Raw genomic sequence first — 18,094 nt, forward strand, 5'->3', positions numbered from 1 at the left:
AAATCAGCTGTTAACCTTATGGGGATTCCCTTGTATGTTATTTGTCATTTTTCCCTTGCTGCTTTCTTTGTCTTTAATTTTTGCCAATTTGATTACTATGTGTCTATGCATGTTTCTCCTTGGGTTTATCCTGTATGGGACTCTCTGCACTTCCTGGACTTGGGTGGCTATTTCCTTTCCCATGTTAGGGAAGTTTTCGACTATAATCTCTTCACACATTTTCTCAGGTCCTTTCTCTCTCTCTTCTCCCTCTGGGACACCTATAATGTGAATGTTGTTGCTTTTAATGTTGTCCCAGTGGTCTCTTAGGCTGTCTTCATTTCTTTTCAATCTTTTTTCTTTATTCTGTTCCACAGCAGTGAATTCCACCATTCCATCTTCCAGGCCACATATCTGTTCTGCCTCAGTTATGCTGCTATTGATTCCTTCTAGTGTATATTTCATTTCAGTTATTGTATTGTTCATCTCTGTTTGTTTGTTCTTTAATTCTTCGAGATCTTTGTTAATCATTTCTTGCATCTTCTCGATCTTTGCTTTCGTTCTTTTTCCAAGGTCCTGGATCATCTTCACTGTCATTATTCTGAATTCTTTTTCTGAAAGATTGCCTATCTCCCTTTCATTTAGTTGTTTTTCTGGGGTTTTATCTTGTTCCTTCATCTGGTACATAGCCCGCTGCCTTTTCATCTTGTCTATCTTTCTGTGAATGTGGTTTTTGTTCCACAGGCTGCAGGATTCTAGTTCTTCTTGCATTGGCTCTATTTGTCTTATTTTTGATGATAGCCATTCTAACAGATGTAAGATGATATCTCATTGTGGTTTTGATTTGCATTTCCCTGATGATTAGCAATATTGAGCATCTTTTCATGTGACTGTTGTCCATCTGCACGTCTTCTTTGGAAAAATGTTTATTCAGGTCTTCTGCACATTTTTTAATTGGGTTTTTAAAAAATTTTTATTGGATTATAGTTGATTTACAATGTTGTGTTACTTTCTGCTGTACAGCAAAGTACAAATGAACTTATTTCCAAAAGAGAAATAGAGTTAAAGATGTGGAAAACAATCTTATGGTTACTGAGGGGGAAGGGGGGAGGGATAAATGGGAGATTGGGATTGACATACACATACTACTGTATATAAAATAGATAACTAATAAGTACCTACTGTATAGCACAGGGAACTATATTCAGTACTCTGTAATGACCTATATGGGAAAAGAATCTAAAAAAGAGTGGATATACATATATGTTTAACAGGTTGTCTTTTTTTGTTGTTGAGTTGTATGAGCTGTTTATATATCTTTGTATTAACCCATCATTGGTCATATATTTTGCAAATATTTTCTCCTATTCTGTGCATTGTCTTTTCATTTTGTCAGTGGTTTCCTTTGTGTGCAAAAGCTTTTAAGTCTAACTAGGTCCTATTTGTCTATTTTTACTTTTATTTCCTTTCCTTTAGAAGACAGATCCAAAATAATATCGCTATAATTTATGTGAAATAGTGTTCTGCCTGTGTTTTCCTCTAGGAGTTTTGTGGTTTCAGGTCTTACATTTAATGCATTTTGAGTTTATTTTTGTATATGGAACTAGAGAATGTTTTAATTTCATTCTTTTACATGAGACTGTCCAGTTTTCCCAGCACCATTTATTGAAGACTGTCTTTTCTCCAGTGTATATTCTTGCCTCCTTTGTCATAGAATAATTGACCATAGGTGCTTGGGTTTATTTCTGGGGTCTCTATTCTGTTCCACTGATCTGTGTGTCTGTTTGTTGTACCAGTAACATGCTGTTTTGATTACTGTAGATTTGTAGTATAGCCTGAAATCAGCATGATTCCTCCAGCTCTATTCTTCTTTCTCAAAATTATTTTGGCTATTCGGAGTCTTTTGTGCTTCCACATAAATTTTAGGATTATTTGTTCTGGTTCTGTGAAAAATGCCATTGGTATTTTGATAGGGATTGCATTGAATCTGTAGATTGCCTTGGGTAGTATGATCATTTTAACAATACTAATTCTTCCAATGCAAGAACAGGTATATCTTTCCATCTGTGTGTGTTGTCTTTAATTTCTTTCATCAGTGTCTTATAGTTTTCTGACTACAGGTCTTTTACCTCCTTAGGTAGGTTTATTCCTGGGTGCTTTATTCTTTTTGATGTAATGGTAAATGGGATTATTTCGTTAATTTCTGTCTCTGATAGTTTGTTGTTGGTGTATAGAAATGCAACAGATTTCTGTATATTAATTTTATATCCTACAACTTGACTGAATTCATTGATGAGCTCTAATAATTTTCTGGTATAAAATGATTATTAACTTTTGGTGCAGTAGATCTATTTATCAGACTTTATGATGAGGAAATAGAGAATCTGTGCTGAGGAAATAATCAGAGACAAAAAATTTCTTTTTCTCCATTGTACATAAGAGAAAACTGGCCTAAATGCTCAGCAATAGGAAAATAAGTAAATAATGATTATATAAAAGGAAATGTTATTCAGTCATTTACACAGTTCTTAAAAAATCAGAGACATGAAGAAATGTTCATAATCTAATATTTGTCAAAAAATATATTGAATTAAAAAGTATATATTATAATAAATCATATTAATATACAGTAATATAATATACATTTTATATTTAACATATATGAATTATATTATCATGTAATATCTTAATTATAAATTGTATATATGTATACAGATGTATATGTGTGTGTATGTGTATGTGTGTATATCTTTGGGAAAATGTACCAGAACAACATTCTCGATTGTTACTTTTAATGTATATTAGTTATCAGTACAGTGAAGGAACACATGCTATATATGAAAGAAATTTAAATTTATTAAATTAAATTTAAATTAAAAGATGGCATCTTGATATAATGCATGTTTTGTATCCCTATAGCATGTTTTTGTCAATTTTTTTTAAAGTCAGTACTCAGTTAGCTTACACTTCCTCTGGGTTCAGTGTGAGATAAGCTATATTTGCCACCATGTGGGAAATGTCAGGAGAGTGAAGGAAAAGTGAATAGAAAAACAAGCACTGGAGTGTTAGTTTGTTATACTATGCTACTAAATGGTAGTCTCATATTGTCATTTATCCCCAACATTGCCAGACTTATGAGGATTGGAAAGAATTATTTCTTTGTCAGTAAAATGAGAGTTAAAAATTTTACTGTGTAAATTAAGTCAAAAAATTAAATGGGAGTTGTATGTAAAGTCAGGCCATATGCATATAAATATGTAAAGAGAATAAGGTAAAGAATGAGAGAAAATAAGTGTACATTGCTTGGAACAAACCAAGTATCAAAACCCCAGTAACTGTTATTCCCAGAAGCCAGGTAGTTTAATACTTTCGAGGTTGTATGGTCTGGGCTTTAATCCCAGCTCTGTGACTCAACAGCTGTGTTGTCTGCAGCAAAATATTTTATATGTTTTAAGCCTTATTTTTTTAACTATATAATTGCATTTATTTAAAATTTAAAATACACCAACCTAGGAATGTGTACTTTATACATTTGGTAAATGTATAAAGATACAAAGAGAAGCAAAGAAGTTTTATCGTAAAATCATGTTAGTATTAACCTCTAAGGGAAGAGAAAGAAGTGTGAGTGAGAAAAGATATGATCGGTTCTGGAAGAGCAGAAGCCTATTTCTTGAAATGGTTTGTGCTTGTATAGCTGTTCCACTTTATAATTCAAAGATTTTTTCTTTGTCTTGGTTTTTAATTGTTTGATTATGATGTATCTCGGGTGTAATTCTTTAAGTTTATCCAGTTTGAGATTTGCTGAGCTTCTTGAACCTGTAAGTCTATATATTTCACCAATTTTTGAAAGTTTTTAGTCATTATTTATTTATTTATTTTTATTTTTTTATTTTTTTGCGGTACGCAGGCCTCTCACTGTTGTGGCCTCTCCCGTTGTGGAGCACAGGCTCCGGATGCGCAGGCTCAGCGGCCATGGCTCACGGGCCCAGCCGCTCTGCGGCATGTGGGATCTTCCCGGACCGGGTCACGAACCCGTGTCCCCTGCATCGGCAGGTGGACTCTCAACCACTGCGCCATCAGGGAAGCCCTCAGTCATTATTTTTTAAAATACTTTTTTGAACCACATTCTTTATCCTCTTTTTCTGAAACTCTGATAACATGAATGTTAGACATGTTGGTGTTGTCCCACAAGTTTCTGAGACTCTATACTTTTTTTCTGTCTTGGAGTGTAGTTGATTTACAATATTATATTAGTTTCAGGTGTACAAAATAATGATTGAGTATTTTCATAGATTATACTCCATTTAAATTTATTACAAATTAATAGCTATAATTCCCTGTGCTGTACAGTATATCTTTGTTGCTTATCTATATTATATATAGTAGTTTGTATCTCTTAATCTCATATCCCTATCTTGCCTCCACGCCCACCACCGGTATGTGCTAGTTTGTTTTCTGTATCCATGAGTCTGTTTCTGTTTCGTTAGATACATTTGTTTTCTTTATTTTTTAGATTCTACATGAAAATGATAACACAGAGTATTTTTCATTCTCTGTCTGACTTATTTCATTAAGTATTATTCTCTCTAGGTCCATCTACATTTTTGCAAATGGCAGAATTTCATTCTTTTTTATGTCAGAGTAGTATTTCATTGTGTTTTTGTGTATATGTATGTGTGTATATACACATACATACCATATCTTCTTTATCCATTCATCTGTGGATGGACATGTAAGTTGCTTCCAGCGTGGGGGTGCATGTTTCTTTTTGAATTAGTGTTTCCACTTTTTTGAATATATACCCAGGAGAGGAATTGCTGGATTATATGGTAGGTTTTTTTTTTGTCTTTTGAGAAAGCTCCATACTCTTTTACATGGCAGCTGAACCAATTTGCATTCCCACCAGCAGTGTACAAGTGTTCTCTTTTCTCAACATCCTCACCAACACTTGTTTTTCATAGACATTTTTTTTGTTTTTTTGATAGCCGTTCTGTCAGTTGTAAAGTGATATCTCGTTGTTTTGACTTACATTTCTCTAATAATTATAGATGATAAGCATAATTTCATGTGCTTGTTAGCTGTCAGTATGTCTTCTTTGGAAAAATGTTTATTCATTTTTAAATGACATTTAAAACATTTTAAAAATGTTTATTCATTCTTCTGCCCAGTTTTTAATCGGGTTGTTTTTTTTTTTGATATTGAGTTGTATGAGCTGTTTATATATTTTGGATATTAACCCCTTGTTGGTGATATATTTTGCAAATATTTTCTGCCATTCAGGGTTGTCTTTTAATTCTGTCAGTGGTTTCCTTTGCCGTGCAAAAGACTTTATATTTAATTAGGTCCCATTTGTTTATTTTTGCTTTTATTTCTTCCACTTTAAAAGACATACCCAAAACAATATTGCTGTGATTTATGTCAAAGGGTGTTCTGCCTGTGTTCTCTTTTAGGAGTTTTATGGATTCAGATCTTACATTCAGGTCTTTAATCCATTTGGGGTTTATTTTAGTATATGACATGGCAAAATGTTCTAATTTCATTGTTTTATATGTAGCTGTCCACTTTCCCCAGCATCACTTGTTGAAGAGATGATATTTTCTCCATTGTATATTCTTGCCTTTTCTGTCATAGATTAATTTACCATAAGTGTGTGGGTTTATTTCTTGGCTCTCTATTCTGTTCCATTGATCTATGTGTCTGTTTTTTGTGCCAGTAACATGCTGTTTTGATTACTGTAGCTTTGTAGTATAGTCGGTAGTCAAGGAGCATAATATCTTCAGCTTTGTTCTTTTTGCTCAACATTGCTTTGGCAATTTAGGGTCTTTTTTGATTCCATATGAATTTTTGGATTATTTGCTCTAGTTGTGTGAAAAATATCATTGGTATTTTGACAGGGATTGCATTAAATTGGTAGATTACTTTGGGTAGTATGGACATTCTAACAATATTAATTCTTCTGATCAGAGAGCAGGGGATATCTTTCTATTTTTTGTATCATGTTCAGTTTCCTTCTTCAAAGTTTTATAGTTTTCAGCATGTAGGTTTTTCACTGCCTTGGTTGAGTTTATTCCTAGGTATTTTATTCTTTTTGGTGCAATTTCAAATGGGATTGTTTTCTTGCTTTCTCTTTCTGATAGTTCGTTGTTAGTATATAGAGAAGCAACAGATTCCTCTATTTAATCCTGTATCATGCAACTTCACTGAATTTATTTATTAGTTTTAGAAGTTTCTTGGCAGAGACTTTAGGATTTTCTATGTATAGTATCATGTCATCTGCAAATAGTTACAGATTTACTTCTCCCCTTCCAATTTGGGTGCCTTTTATTTCTTTTTCATGCCTGGTTGCTGTGGCTAGGACTTCCAATACTGTGTAAAAAAGAAGTGGCCAGAATGGGCATCCTTGTCTTTTTCCTGAATTTAGAGGAAAGGCTTTTAGCTTTTTGCCATCGAGTGTGAAGTTTGTCATAGATGGCCTTTATTATGTTGAGATGTGTTCCCTACATACCCACTTTGATGAGGGTTTTTATTATGAATGGATGTTGAAAAAGCTTTTATTGTATGTATTGAAATGATCATGTGATTTTTACCGTTCCTTTTGTTAATGTGGCGTATAACATTGATTGATTTGAGAATATTGAACTATACTTGTATCCCTGGAATAAATACCTCTTTATCATGGTGTCTGATCCTTTTTATATAGTGTTGGATTCTGTTTGCTAATATTTTGCTGATTATTTTTGCATCTATATTTATCAAACTTATTGACCTGTAATTTTCTTTTTTTTTGTAGTGTCTTTGTCTGGTTTTGTTGTCAGGGTAATGATGGCTTCATAGAGTGCCTTGGGAGTATTCTGTTTTCTTCAATTTTTTGGAGTACTTTGAGGAGAATAGATAGTAGTTCTTTATATGTTTGGTAGGGTTTGTCTCTGAAGCCATCAGTCATGGACTTTTGTTTGCTGGGAGATTTTTAAATTACAAATTCAATTTCACTACTTGTGATCAGTCTCTTCATACTGTCTGTTTCTTCCTGATTTGTTGGCAGATTGTATGTTTCTAGAAATTGTCCATTTCTTCTACATTGTCAAATTTGTTGGCATGTAACTGTTTGTATCATTCTCTTGTGATTTTTTTTGTGTCTCTGTGGTATTGATTGTTACTTTCCTCTTTCATTTCTTAATTTGTTATTTGGTCCTCTCCCTGTTGAGACTGGGTAAGGATTTATCCATTTTGTTTATCTTTTCAAAAAAACAAGCATTTGGATTCATTGATTTTACTATTACTTTTTTGGTGTTTATTTCTTTCCTCTCTGATCTTTATTATTTCCTTCCTTCTGCCTACTTTGGGCTTTTTATTATTGTTGTTGTTCTTCTTTTTCTAATTCCTTTAGATGGTTGTTTAGGTTAGGTTGTTTGATATTTTTCTTGTTTCTTGAGGTAGGTCTGTGTCACTGTATATTTGCCTCTTAGAACTGCTTTTGCTACATCCCATAGATTTTGGAATGTTGTGTTTCCATTTTCATTTGTTTCAAGGTATCTTCTGATTTCTGCTTTGATTTCTTCATTGACCCATTGGTTTTTTAGTAGCATATTGTTTAGTCTCCAAGTTTTGCCCTTTTCTCATTTGTCTTTCTGTAATTGATTTCTAGTTTCATACTGTTGTGGTTGGAAAAAATGATTGATATAATTTCTAATCTCTTAAATTGTTGAGACTTGTTTTGTGGCCCCACATGTGGATCTATGCTAAGAACTTTGCATGTGCACTTGAAAAGAATGTATGTTCTGCTCCTTTTGGATTGTTGTCCTATACATATCTATGAAGTCTAACTGGTATATTGTTTCATTTAAGACCGCTGTTTCCTCATTAATTTTCTGTCTGAATGATCTTCCTGTTGATGTAAGAGGGGTGTTATTGATGTATTGATGTATTGGGTATATGTTTTGAGTGTAATATCCTCTTTCTGTACTGATCCCTTCTTTGTCTTTGTTGTACATTATAGCCTTTGTTTTCAAGTCTGTTTTGTCTGATATGAGTATTGCTACTCCTGTTTTCCTGTTGTTTCCATTTGCATGAAATACCTTTTTCCATCCCTTTGCTTTCAGTCTGTGTGTATCTTTAGCTCTGAAGTGAGCCTCCTGTAGGCAGCATACAGATGGATCTTGTTTTTTAATCCATATTTCCCTGAAATAACTTTCTAAATCAATGCCAAGCCAGTCTCCTTTGTCCCTTTTTTTTTTTTTTTAAAAGCAGTTATCTCCTTAAAGCTCCTCCTCACTGATCTGCAGTGCCCCCTTTATTCTACATGTTTTCCTTTTTTCTCAGTCTTTGGAACAATGGGCACTGTCATGGGTGCTTCGATCAAGAATGCTATTATGGCCACATGTCTGGACTCCTTCTGGGAACTATGTAATATCCTATATATGCCTTAAAGTTTTTTCTAACATTAGTGAATGAGGTTATTGAAATAAAAAATTTATATCAAATGTTATGGTGGATATGTATTTTCTCAATTAAACGATGTTAATCATATAGGTACTACCATGGCAAAAAGGGGCCAGCCAAATCTTTTGACAAATAGATCTTTACATTGAAAGATTGGGGCCACTGCTTTTAACATCACCACAAGCACCTTTTACCCAGTGTAGAATGAATCACTCTCTTCTGCACCAGCATAGAAACAGCTTCACACTAGAATTCAGATTTATCATTAATTATAGCACTGAAGGATGTGTGGATAAAGGAATGAACTTCAAAACTCTGTGATATCTCATGAGAGAGAATCACATGTGTTAGGTCCCAGGGATTACCAAAGTGAATGCATGCTGACAACTCATGATTTTGAACATTTTTTTAATTGATTGATGAAAGAGACAATAGTATTACTATCTATTGGACCACTTTTTATTTAGCTTTGGGAATTTGGGGCTAGCTACTTAATCTCTTTCAGCCTGTTTCCTAACCTGTCATCTGAGCTAGTCTTACTGAGTGTGAAAAGGACTAAGTGAGATTACGTATGTTAAAGTCCCATCCGAGGGCTCTATACACAATAGATATAATAAACGTAACTCCCCTGTCCCTTTGTTTCCTGTAATAATTGCAATCATGAGTTGGTGACGGCACCACTGAAGTAATTCCAGGAGAAATGCTAACTCCTCCATTCCAAAAGTTGAGAGTTATCACTTGGCCTATTTGAGTTCTTGGACAGGCAGTTTACCTGAAAGGAGTGTGTTTTCTTCCTGGGTCTTATGAGAATGTGCAGAAACAAATTAAAGTCCGTGTTGGCTCATTAACAAGAAAGATCTGACTTTATCTAAACACGTCCTTAACAGTTCTAGTAATTGAAAATGGATCACTTTTTTTTTGTTTGGTGAATAAACATACATATTTGAAACTACACAAGCATCTCAGTTTCAGAGACAAAATAATTGCCTAAATGTGAGGCCAATGGGAAGATGGGGTGGAGTGGAGGCATTTTCTAATTTGAATCCATCAAACTCCAGGACAGGTTATATACTTACGGCCTTCTTTTCAGTGAGACAAAACTGGTCTATTTATTTGGTTTATTTAAGTAATTAGTTGTAAAATTAGGTTGGGATTTTTTAAGCCTATGGTAGTTATTCTTTATGGGTCTGGGCCATGAAAAAAAATATTTCTTTAAGTTTTTTATTGGAGAATTGCTTTCCTCAGGTGAGCTCTGGCAAGCACCATTAAAATGTATAAATCTAGAATGCTAGGAAGTATAGAAAAGGGGAGGAAATTACCTCAGTTTGGCAGGAGGCACAATGTTACGTTCTTTAATAAAATGCATCCTCTGTCCTGACTAGCCCGATGCAGCTCAGTTGAGCGTTTCATTGTGTTCTGTCACTTAGCCCCGCCAGCCAGAGAAAGCAGCTGACACAGCGTGCCTGAGGTTACAAAGAGCCCATGTGTCCCCACTCCGGTTTTCACATTCCTCAGAGGGTTTGAGGGGAGAGCTGCTTTGTTATTTTTCTCAAATCCTGTCACAAATGGTCTTTGACAGGCTCCCAGAAGGTCTGAGCAAAAACTGTTGGAGCTGGTTGGCGCCAGAAGTGCCACATGCCCATGAGGGTGGGGGCAGGGTGGCAGAAAGCGATTCTGTCTGAAGGCACCCAGTGACTGTGGCAAAGAAAATCACTTTTCAGGGGACAAGCAAACGTCCAGGATTGGAATGGAAGGGAAGTGCTGACAGGGAGGAGGACAAGGCTTGGAAGAGTACATTCACAGGTCACAGAAGCCTCTTGACACCTCAGCTTCTAGCCAAGGGCTACAGTGGTTTCCACAACATTCCAGCCAATCAAGGGGCCAATTTTTGTAATGAGAGAACATTTTGCTAAGTGTGCTTCCATGCATTTCCTCTAAAATTCCAAAAGAGCTTTTTATCTAATAGGTACAATGATAAGTAATCACCCCTATTTCAGTATCACACTTGGTACATACAGCAGATCTTTCTTATCATTGACTCCAGTGATGATAATCATGCCCCCCTGTGCATTTATGCATATTATGACTAGTGCGATTCATGTAATTTTTGATTAAGAATTGAGTTGTTAAATAAAGTTTCTTAAACATATTCCATAATTATTAGACTGTGTTTTTCATGCTTTTTTAATATATGAGTAACCTACATATTTCTTGAACTCCGTGTTTCAATCCTAGAAGATTATTAAGAGAAACCAAATCTATACCAGCCTCTGATAAAGTGATTCAGGCAGCATATACTCACTGGATCTCTTCATATCAGCCTCCATACTTGCCAGTCTGTTCTCATCTCAGTGTCATTGTCACATGGCAAGAACATCTGAAGGTCACGTGCACCCATCCAGGCTCTGGCACACTTCAGAGAAACACAGGCAGTTCTTTTCCTTACCAGTGAATGTGTGTTACTTCTATGAGTCTCTTCACAGAGGTAACAATCTCAAGAAAGTAAAATATGTACTTGTTTATTATTACTGAGGATTTCATGGTCATAAGAGATATATACAAAGGAGGAGTTGTCATGAGAAAGTCTCTAATGAGAGTCCCTGCAAATTTGACAAAAGGAAATGATATTTGACAGTGAGGGTGATTAATGGAGCAGTGAAACAGAGGCCAGTAAAATCCATTTCTTCTCTTTTCTCAGGAGAATTAGTAATGAGGCCAGTGACTTTCTCCAGTTCCTCAGTGAAATTTTACCCAACCATGGACTTCTCTCTTAGTCAAAACAAAATAGAACACAGCTATTCAAATTCTTGTTACAAATGCTCCATTAGGTCTTATGAGGGATCCAGAGAAGGATAATACACCACCCACCATGTAACAGCAGAGTCGTGAGAGCAGAACTAATATATGAACAAACTGACCTCCTTTCACTCATTTTGAAAATCTGCTTTATAACACTTAGTGAAATTTGATACAAGGTGAAGCCTGCATCAGCCTGTAGGATGATATCCCTGCATCCATCTGAATCCATATGAATGTATTATGGAAGAGTTGGTAGTTGGAATGGGTAGCCTTAAAATGTGGGTGGCATTTGAGAGTTAGAGCTGATTAGGAGGGAATCATAGAAATGAGAACAGTATAAACAAAGAAGCTATGGTGGATAAAGCAGGAGTTTAGAATTGAGCACTGCCTTCAAATCCTGGTTCTGTCACTTAGCATCTGTGCAAACTCTAGCAAGTCATCTGGCCACTTTGAGCCCTAGCCTGCAAAGAGGATAATAATGGGGTTGTTTATCTGAGGAAGTGAGATAACTTGTATGATGCTCATACTTGGACGTGACATATACCACACCTAGTCCCTCCTCGTAGCACTCATGTCAGGTATACCTCCTTCCCACCTCTCTGACCCCATCTCCTACACTAAGCTCCTCTCCCTCCCTCTTTCCCCTGTCCCTCAAGTCACCTTCTCATCCCACCTTGGGACGTTTGCATTCTTTTCTGGCTGGGATACTCTTCCCCACATCTTCTGGTTTCTTGCTTCCTTATTTCAAATAAGCTTCTGTTTAAACTTGATCTCTTCAGAGAGGCCTTGACTGATGCTGTGTTGAAAACACCCCACAGCCATCACCCCTACCACCGCTCTTTATCCCCTCTCCCACTTAAATTGTATTTATAGCACTTACTACTATCTGAAATTTCATCCTGTATTTGTTTTCTCATTGTCTGTCTTTTCTCCATAGAATACAGGTATTTGTCACTCTTGTTCAACACTGTATCCCCAAGGCCCTAGAATAGTGTCTGATCTTGGGTACTGGGTAAGTATTTACTTAATGTTATTATTATTAACGAATGAATAAAATGGTGTAATTGTAAAAGAATTTTGAAAAAAGCAATACAATATAAAATTTACTAAGCATTTGCTAAGTACTAAGTGGAGAGAGATTCTAAACCAATGTGAAAAATAGTTTGCCCTAGGTGGGTAAAGAAAACAAAAGCGTAAGAAATCATCATATGCTGTTTCTGTCTTGTTTTCTGATTGGAAGTTAATTAGTGGAACATTCTAGACTGTAACTACAGGAGGAGTGCAGAGAAGGCATAAAACAGGCAGAGGAGACTGGGAAAGCTTCAGCAAGGAAAGGATGGGAAGGCACTGGATGAGGGTCCCCAGGCTGGCGATCAAGCTGTCTAGAGCACTGCTAGAGGTCCTCATGCCAGATCTCACTGAAGCCACACGTGCCACATCTCTGCTGACTGCCTGGTGATGGCACATCCGTGGGTCAGAGGATGGGATGTGAGCCTTTCATGCATTCTGTTTTCCTCATGTCTCCAGCTGGGATCTTTGGGAGTGTGTGTGTGTATGTGTGTGTGTTTCTTTTCCTTGGCTCCCAAGTCACATCAGTCTGCTCCTGGTACTTGGCAACCCAGTACGCTTCCTCCCACTAACGACAAGCCAGTCTGCAAAACAGAACAACATTTTTGAGATGGGGTGTTTATCTGGGCAGCACACAGCCTCTGCAGCCCACAGGGGCCCCTCCTTCAAAGGCATTGCTGAATGGGGCTCACCTGATGAAAGCCTGAACTGTGTATGCTCGACTTGATTTACGGGTAACGGCCAGCTCATTAGGCGCACTGGCCTAAGGAAGCCAGTCGGCTGTGGGAACAAATGTTTGTGTAGCTCTGTGGTGCCCACAGGGCTGTTTGCAGCTTGGGGTCTGGAGCACAAAGCGGGCAGTGATAAGAGGCTCTGGAATCCATTCCTGGCTCAGAGAGCGCTAACTGCCCAGGAGATTGATATCTAGGGTGCAAAGGCTAAAAAAATTAGATTAATTTAGCTCAGCTGTACTCGCTGAAGGATTGGGTTGCAGCTGGTGCTGAAACGTTAGCAATCAGACCTCAGAAATCAAGGGGCAAGTCTCAAGTTGGAAGGAAGGGAATAAAATGGATTGCCTCTCAGCACGCCTGCTCCCTAGGAAAAGGATAGCCTACAAAGGCAGCCCTGCATTACAGATAATCCCATGGAACACCAGTGAGAAAGTAAGTTGTGTGTTCCTTGGGATGTGGCGTTGGAAATTGGGAGGACTGTCTTCTAACCCTGGGAGAGTCACAGGGACAGACTGCTTTAAAAATAGTCTCAATTTGATCTCTTCCTCCAGAAAATAAAACTGAACAATAACAAATATTTTGAGGTAAACTGAAAAACAAGTAGAATCTCTGAGCTCTAGTATTTTGTTATAAAATATTATTTCCAATATCCCTAATTTCATAATGATTGTTTCTGTGGCCCTGACTCTTTGTCTTCCAAGTTTTTCTCCTTAGAAATTATCTTCACCTCTAAGTTTGCCTACAAAGGTTCTTCACCCTTGCAGTTGGTTCCTAGGTGGAAAGTCTAATAGACTTCAAATTCCACATTAAGTACAAGAAATAAAACATTTTTTTCCCACCATAAACCCATTGCTCTGGGCTACTTTTTAAGGGAACAACTCTTGAGTATACTCTTTAGTAAATTATCAACTCCTTTCACCTCATTTGGTAAGGTTCTTTTTAAAAGTTACCATTTATTGAATACCTGCTATGTGCCAGGCACTATGCGAATGCTTTATGTGAGAATGATTATCCCAATTAATACATGTTAAGAGTAAAAAATTATGCCACTTCCTTTCTCCCAAGGGTACAGGTTTAGATGATAAATTTTGTGCTCGCCCTACATATAATTAATTCAGAGATTAGAGTATGCCTGTGTCATTAACTCAGTGTTCAACCAGTGTTGAAAGAGTGACCCCTGTTAAGGTCCAGCCTATGACATTGACCATGGAAAATGGAAGGAACAAAATTTCGATGAATGCAGGCCCTCTCCTCTGAATGTTTTCCATTCAGATCGTGAATGCTGTTTTGGGAATAGATTGAGGCTGACACAAAAGAGATCATGAGTTTTAAAAACAGAGAATGGTAAAAAGTGTACCTCAAAAAAGGGCAGGGTCTTTTGGGGAATGCCCTGTTGTGTAGTGGAATAAAGACTTACCTGGAAACTAGAAGACTAGATCCCAGTCCTAGCTCATTCATGGACTAGTCCTATGATCCAAGGCAAATCACTTCTTCCTTAATGTTCCCCGTTTGTAAAACATAGACATCAAATGAGATTACATACAGAAAATTTCACTGCAAATTATGAAGTCTTAAACCCATGAAGAAATTATTTTCCCTAGTTCTGCATCTCAGAAAGATTGTGACATTTTCAAAATCACACATCTACTGAGTAGAGAAGGAGAGAACCGGCACTCATGTCTCCCAAGCACCAACTCAGTGTCTGCTCTGTCACATACTCCACATCCCTGCATAACTGGTAACAGTCCAGATCCTTAATGGAACTCAAAGTGAAATCAAGGAAGAGCCACAAACCACTGTTTAAACAGAGCTACAAAATCAAACATTTACAGACGGCAAAATTAACATTCTTGGCTCAAGTTCAGTGGCAAGCAAAAGGGTGCACAACCAGAACTGCTTTGACATAGAAGTGCATGGGATGATGGTCCAGGGATAATAGGAGGTACATTGTCTCTCAGAGGACAGGAATCTCATTTAAGTGGCCCTAATTTCAACCAGCGCAGAAATATAAGAAGAAAGACTTCTGCCCAAAGGCCACCAATGATAGCAAAAAAGAAGCCTTTATTAACCTTTAAGGAAGCTGCACCAGTAGAGTTGTAGTGCAGAAACCAGAATTTAGAACAGGAATTGTAAACCCAAATGCCTCCAAGAATGGGAAATTGCATAAGTGAACTAAATAGGCTGGGGGTAAGAGACATCAAAGAGTGTTGAACTGTGGTGAATTAGAAAGAATATGCATGTCAGTACTCAGCTTTCGCTAATTGCAGTCATGTCAGAATGGATGACCAGTGTGTTTGATCTTACAATTTTTCAAGAAAATACAGAAATTGGGGTTTTTATGTGAATCCCCCATTTTTTTTAAATGCTTACAATAAATTAAAACCCTTTTCAGGCCAAACAAAACATGGTCTCTGAGCATCATTTTGTGACCATTGCTCTTGAAGAAGGAGAGGAAACAGAAGAGCATTAGGATTGAAAGGGCAAGAAATACAGCGTGGATTAGCAAGGTTTGGAGTTGGGTGGGGAAGGAATGAGGATGGAAAGTTCCAGGAGGAGTAACATAGCCAAACCCAGGTTGATTTTCCCACAGGCATCCATGTCCAACTGTGACAATGAAGAAGATACTTTAATTTCAACTTCAATGACTCACTTTTTTTTTTTTTTTTTCGGTACGCGGGCCTCTCACTGTTGCGGCCTCTCCCGTCGCGGAGCACAGGCTCCAGATGCGCAGGCCCAGCGGCCACGGCTCACGGGCCCAGCCGCTCCGCGGCATGTAGGATCCTCCCGGACCAGGGCACAAACTCGCGTCCCCTACATCGGCAGGCAGACTCTCAACCACTGCACCACCAGGGAAGCCCTAATGACTCACTTTTGCAATTAAGAAATCTGGCAGGTGGGCCAAGCCAGTCAGAAAAGCCAAGAGTTGGCATTGGGTATGGCAGTAGGATAAAAAATGTTGTTTTCTACTTCTCAGCATGGCCATGCATGTTTCTGTTTAAGTAAATCTCACTGAATGAATGGAGGAAAATGGAGTCCACCAAAGACTGACTAACCTGTCACTGACCAAACTTAAATATGCTATTATTACTTGGTTAAATCACTTAAAAAACAAAACCAATATTCATTACTCTAATTTTATGACCAATATGTTATGTTTTCATTGTTTGCACCTGAGCCAAGTAGTATACTATAATTACGTTTTCTTTTTGCTAATTTTTCTCCTCTGAAGTAATTAGCTGCCTCAATTTTAGTAGTTTTGTTTTTATGGCCCTATTACTAATTTATTCCCAAACTTCTGTTAGACCTTTAAAACTTTTCTTATATGGCATAGTGACTCTGGGTCTGCTGGGCAGCTGTTATCCTAGGAGTTCACTGGGGGAAATCAACCTGGGTTTGGCTATGCTACTCCTCCTGGAACTTTCCATCCTCATTCCTTCCCCACCCAACTCCAAACCTTGGAGATTGGGAGTTCCTTTTGCTTTTCGCCCACATTGGACCTCTTAGGTTGCATGTCTATCTCTTTTACCTTAACTCTTATAATAGTGGAGTAGAACTTCTTCCTGAGAAAAGGTATAGATAGAGTGGTCAGTAGTTTAGAGTTTTTATATTGGAAATGTATTCATTTTCTTTCCTTTTTATTTATTTATTTATTTATTTTTTTGTGGTACGCGGGCCTCTCACTGTTGTGGCCTTTCCCGTTGCGGAGCACAGGCTCCGGACACGCAGGCTCAGCGGCCATGGCTCACAGGCCCAGCCGCTCTGCGGCATGTGGGATCTTCCCAGACCAGGGCACGAACCCGTGTCCCCTGCATCGGCAGGCGGACTCTCAACCACTGCGCCACCAGGGAAGCCCCTGTATTCATTTTCTTACATTTGACTAACAGTTTGTCTAGGTATAGAAATCATTTCCCTTCAAATTTTGAAGGTGTTACTTTAGTTTCTTTCAGCTCCTGGTGCTGCTTTGAGAATTCTGTGCCATTCTGATACTGACCTATTTATTTGATGTGCTTTATTTCTCTGGGTGCAAATACATATTATTTTTATGCCAGTGTTCTAAGATTTCTAACTTCGAATTCATAAAGTCTGACCCACATCATAAAGTTTGGTTCGGTTTTGAAGATTGGAAAAAATAGCAAGTCAGATTTGTCACTTATTTCACTATGGATTACAAAAAAAAAAAAAGAGGGTTGGTTACAAAACAGAGAATCTCATGTTAGCATAACTGTGTCATCAGTCTGATGGGTCTTTTCTTTTTTCTAATTTATTATTCTGAACACTTACTGGGCCCTTTTAATCTATGGACTTTTCTCCTTCAGTTCTAGGAAATAGTATTTTATTATTCATTTGATAATTCCTCACCTCTGTTTTCTCTTTATGAAACTCCTTTTAGTCAGATGGCACATCATATTCTTATAATGCTCTAATTTTTAAATTATTTCCCTCTTATTTTCTACTCTTTTCAAAAAATTCTAGTTTCTGGATTTCTTTAACTTTATCTTCTAAATCTTCTATTGAATTATTCATTTCTACTATTAATTCTTCATTTCTAATAGTTCATTATTCTCTGAATTCAATATATTATGTATTATATATATTATACATACACACATACCCATATTTAAGATAGGTATATAAGGTATGATATACATTATATAGTAATATTGATTATATAATATAGATATTATCAATTATATTAAATATATAAGAAAGATTAATATCTAATATAATTACATTATATATTATTATAAAATAATATGTAAATATATTGTATAATATATAATTTAGAAGGGTAGATAGATGATAGCTACAGAGGTTGATTATGCCAAATATTAATTTGTATACCTGCAGCTCAGTGCTTATCTATGGACCCTCCTTCTCCATCAGAGAGTATCATCTTTTGGTCCACTTATTCCATTTCATGTATTTTCAGCAAGGAGCCATTTTTGGTGGGTCCAGTCAGAAGAGAGAAAGCATAGGCTTATTCACTGAATTTGCTTTTCCTTACATCTGGGGTATTAGAATTCTGTTGGTTTTTTTCACTCGCCAGCACTGCTTCTAGGAATAAGGGCAGAGCTTCA

Source organism: Lipotes vexillifer, unplaced genomic scaffold (assembly GCF_000442215.2).
Source record: "Lipotes vexillifer unplaced genomic scaffold, Lipotes_vexillifer_v1.1 scaffold408, whole genome shotgun sequence".
NCBI lineage: Eukaryota > Metazoa > Chordata > Mammalia > Artiodactyla > Lipotidae > Lipotes > Lipotes vexillifer.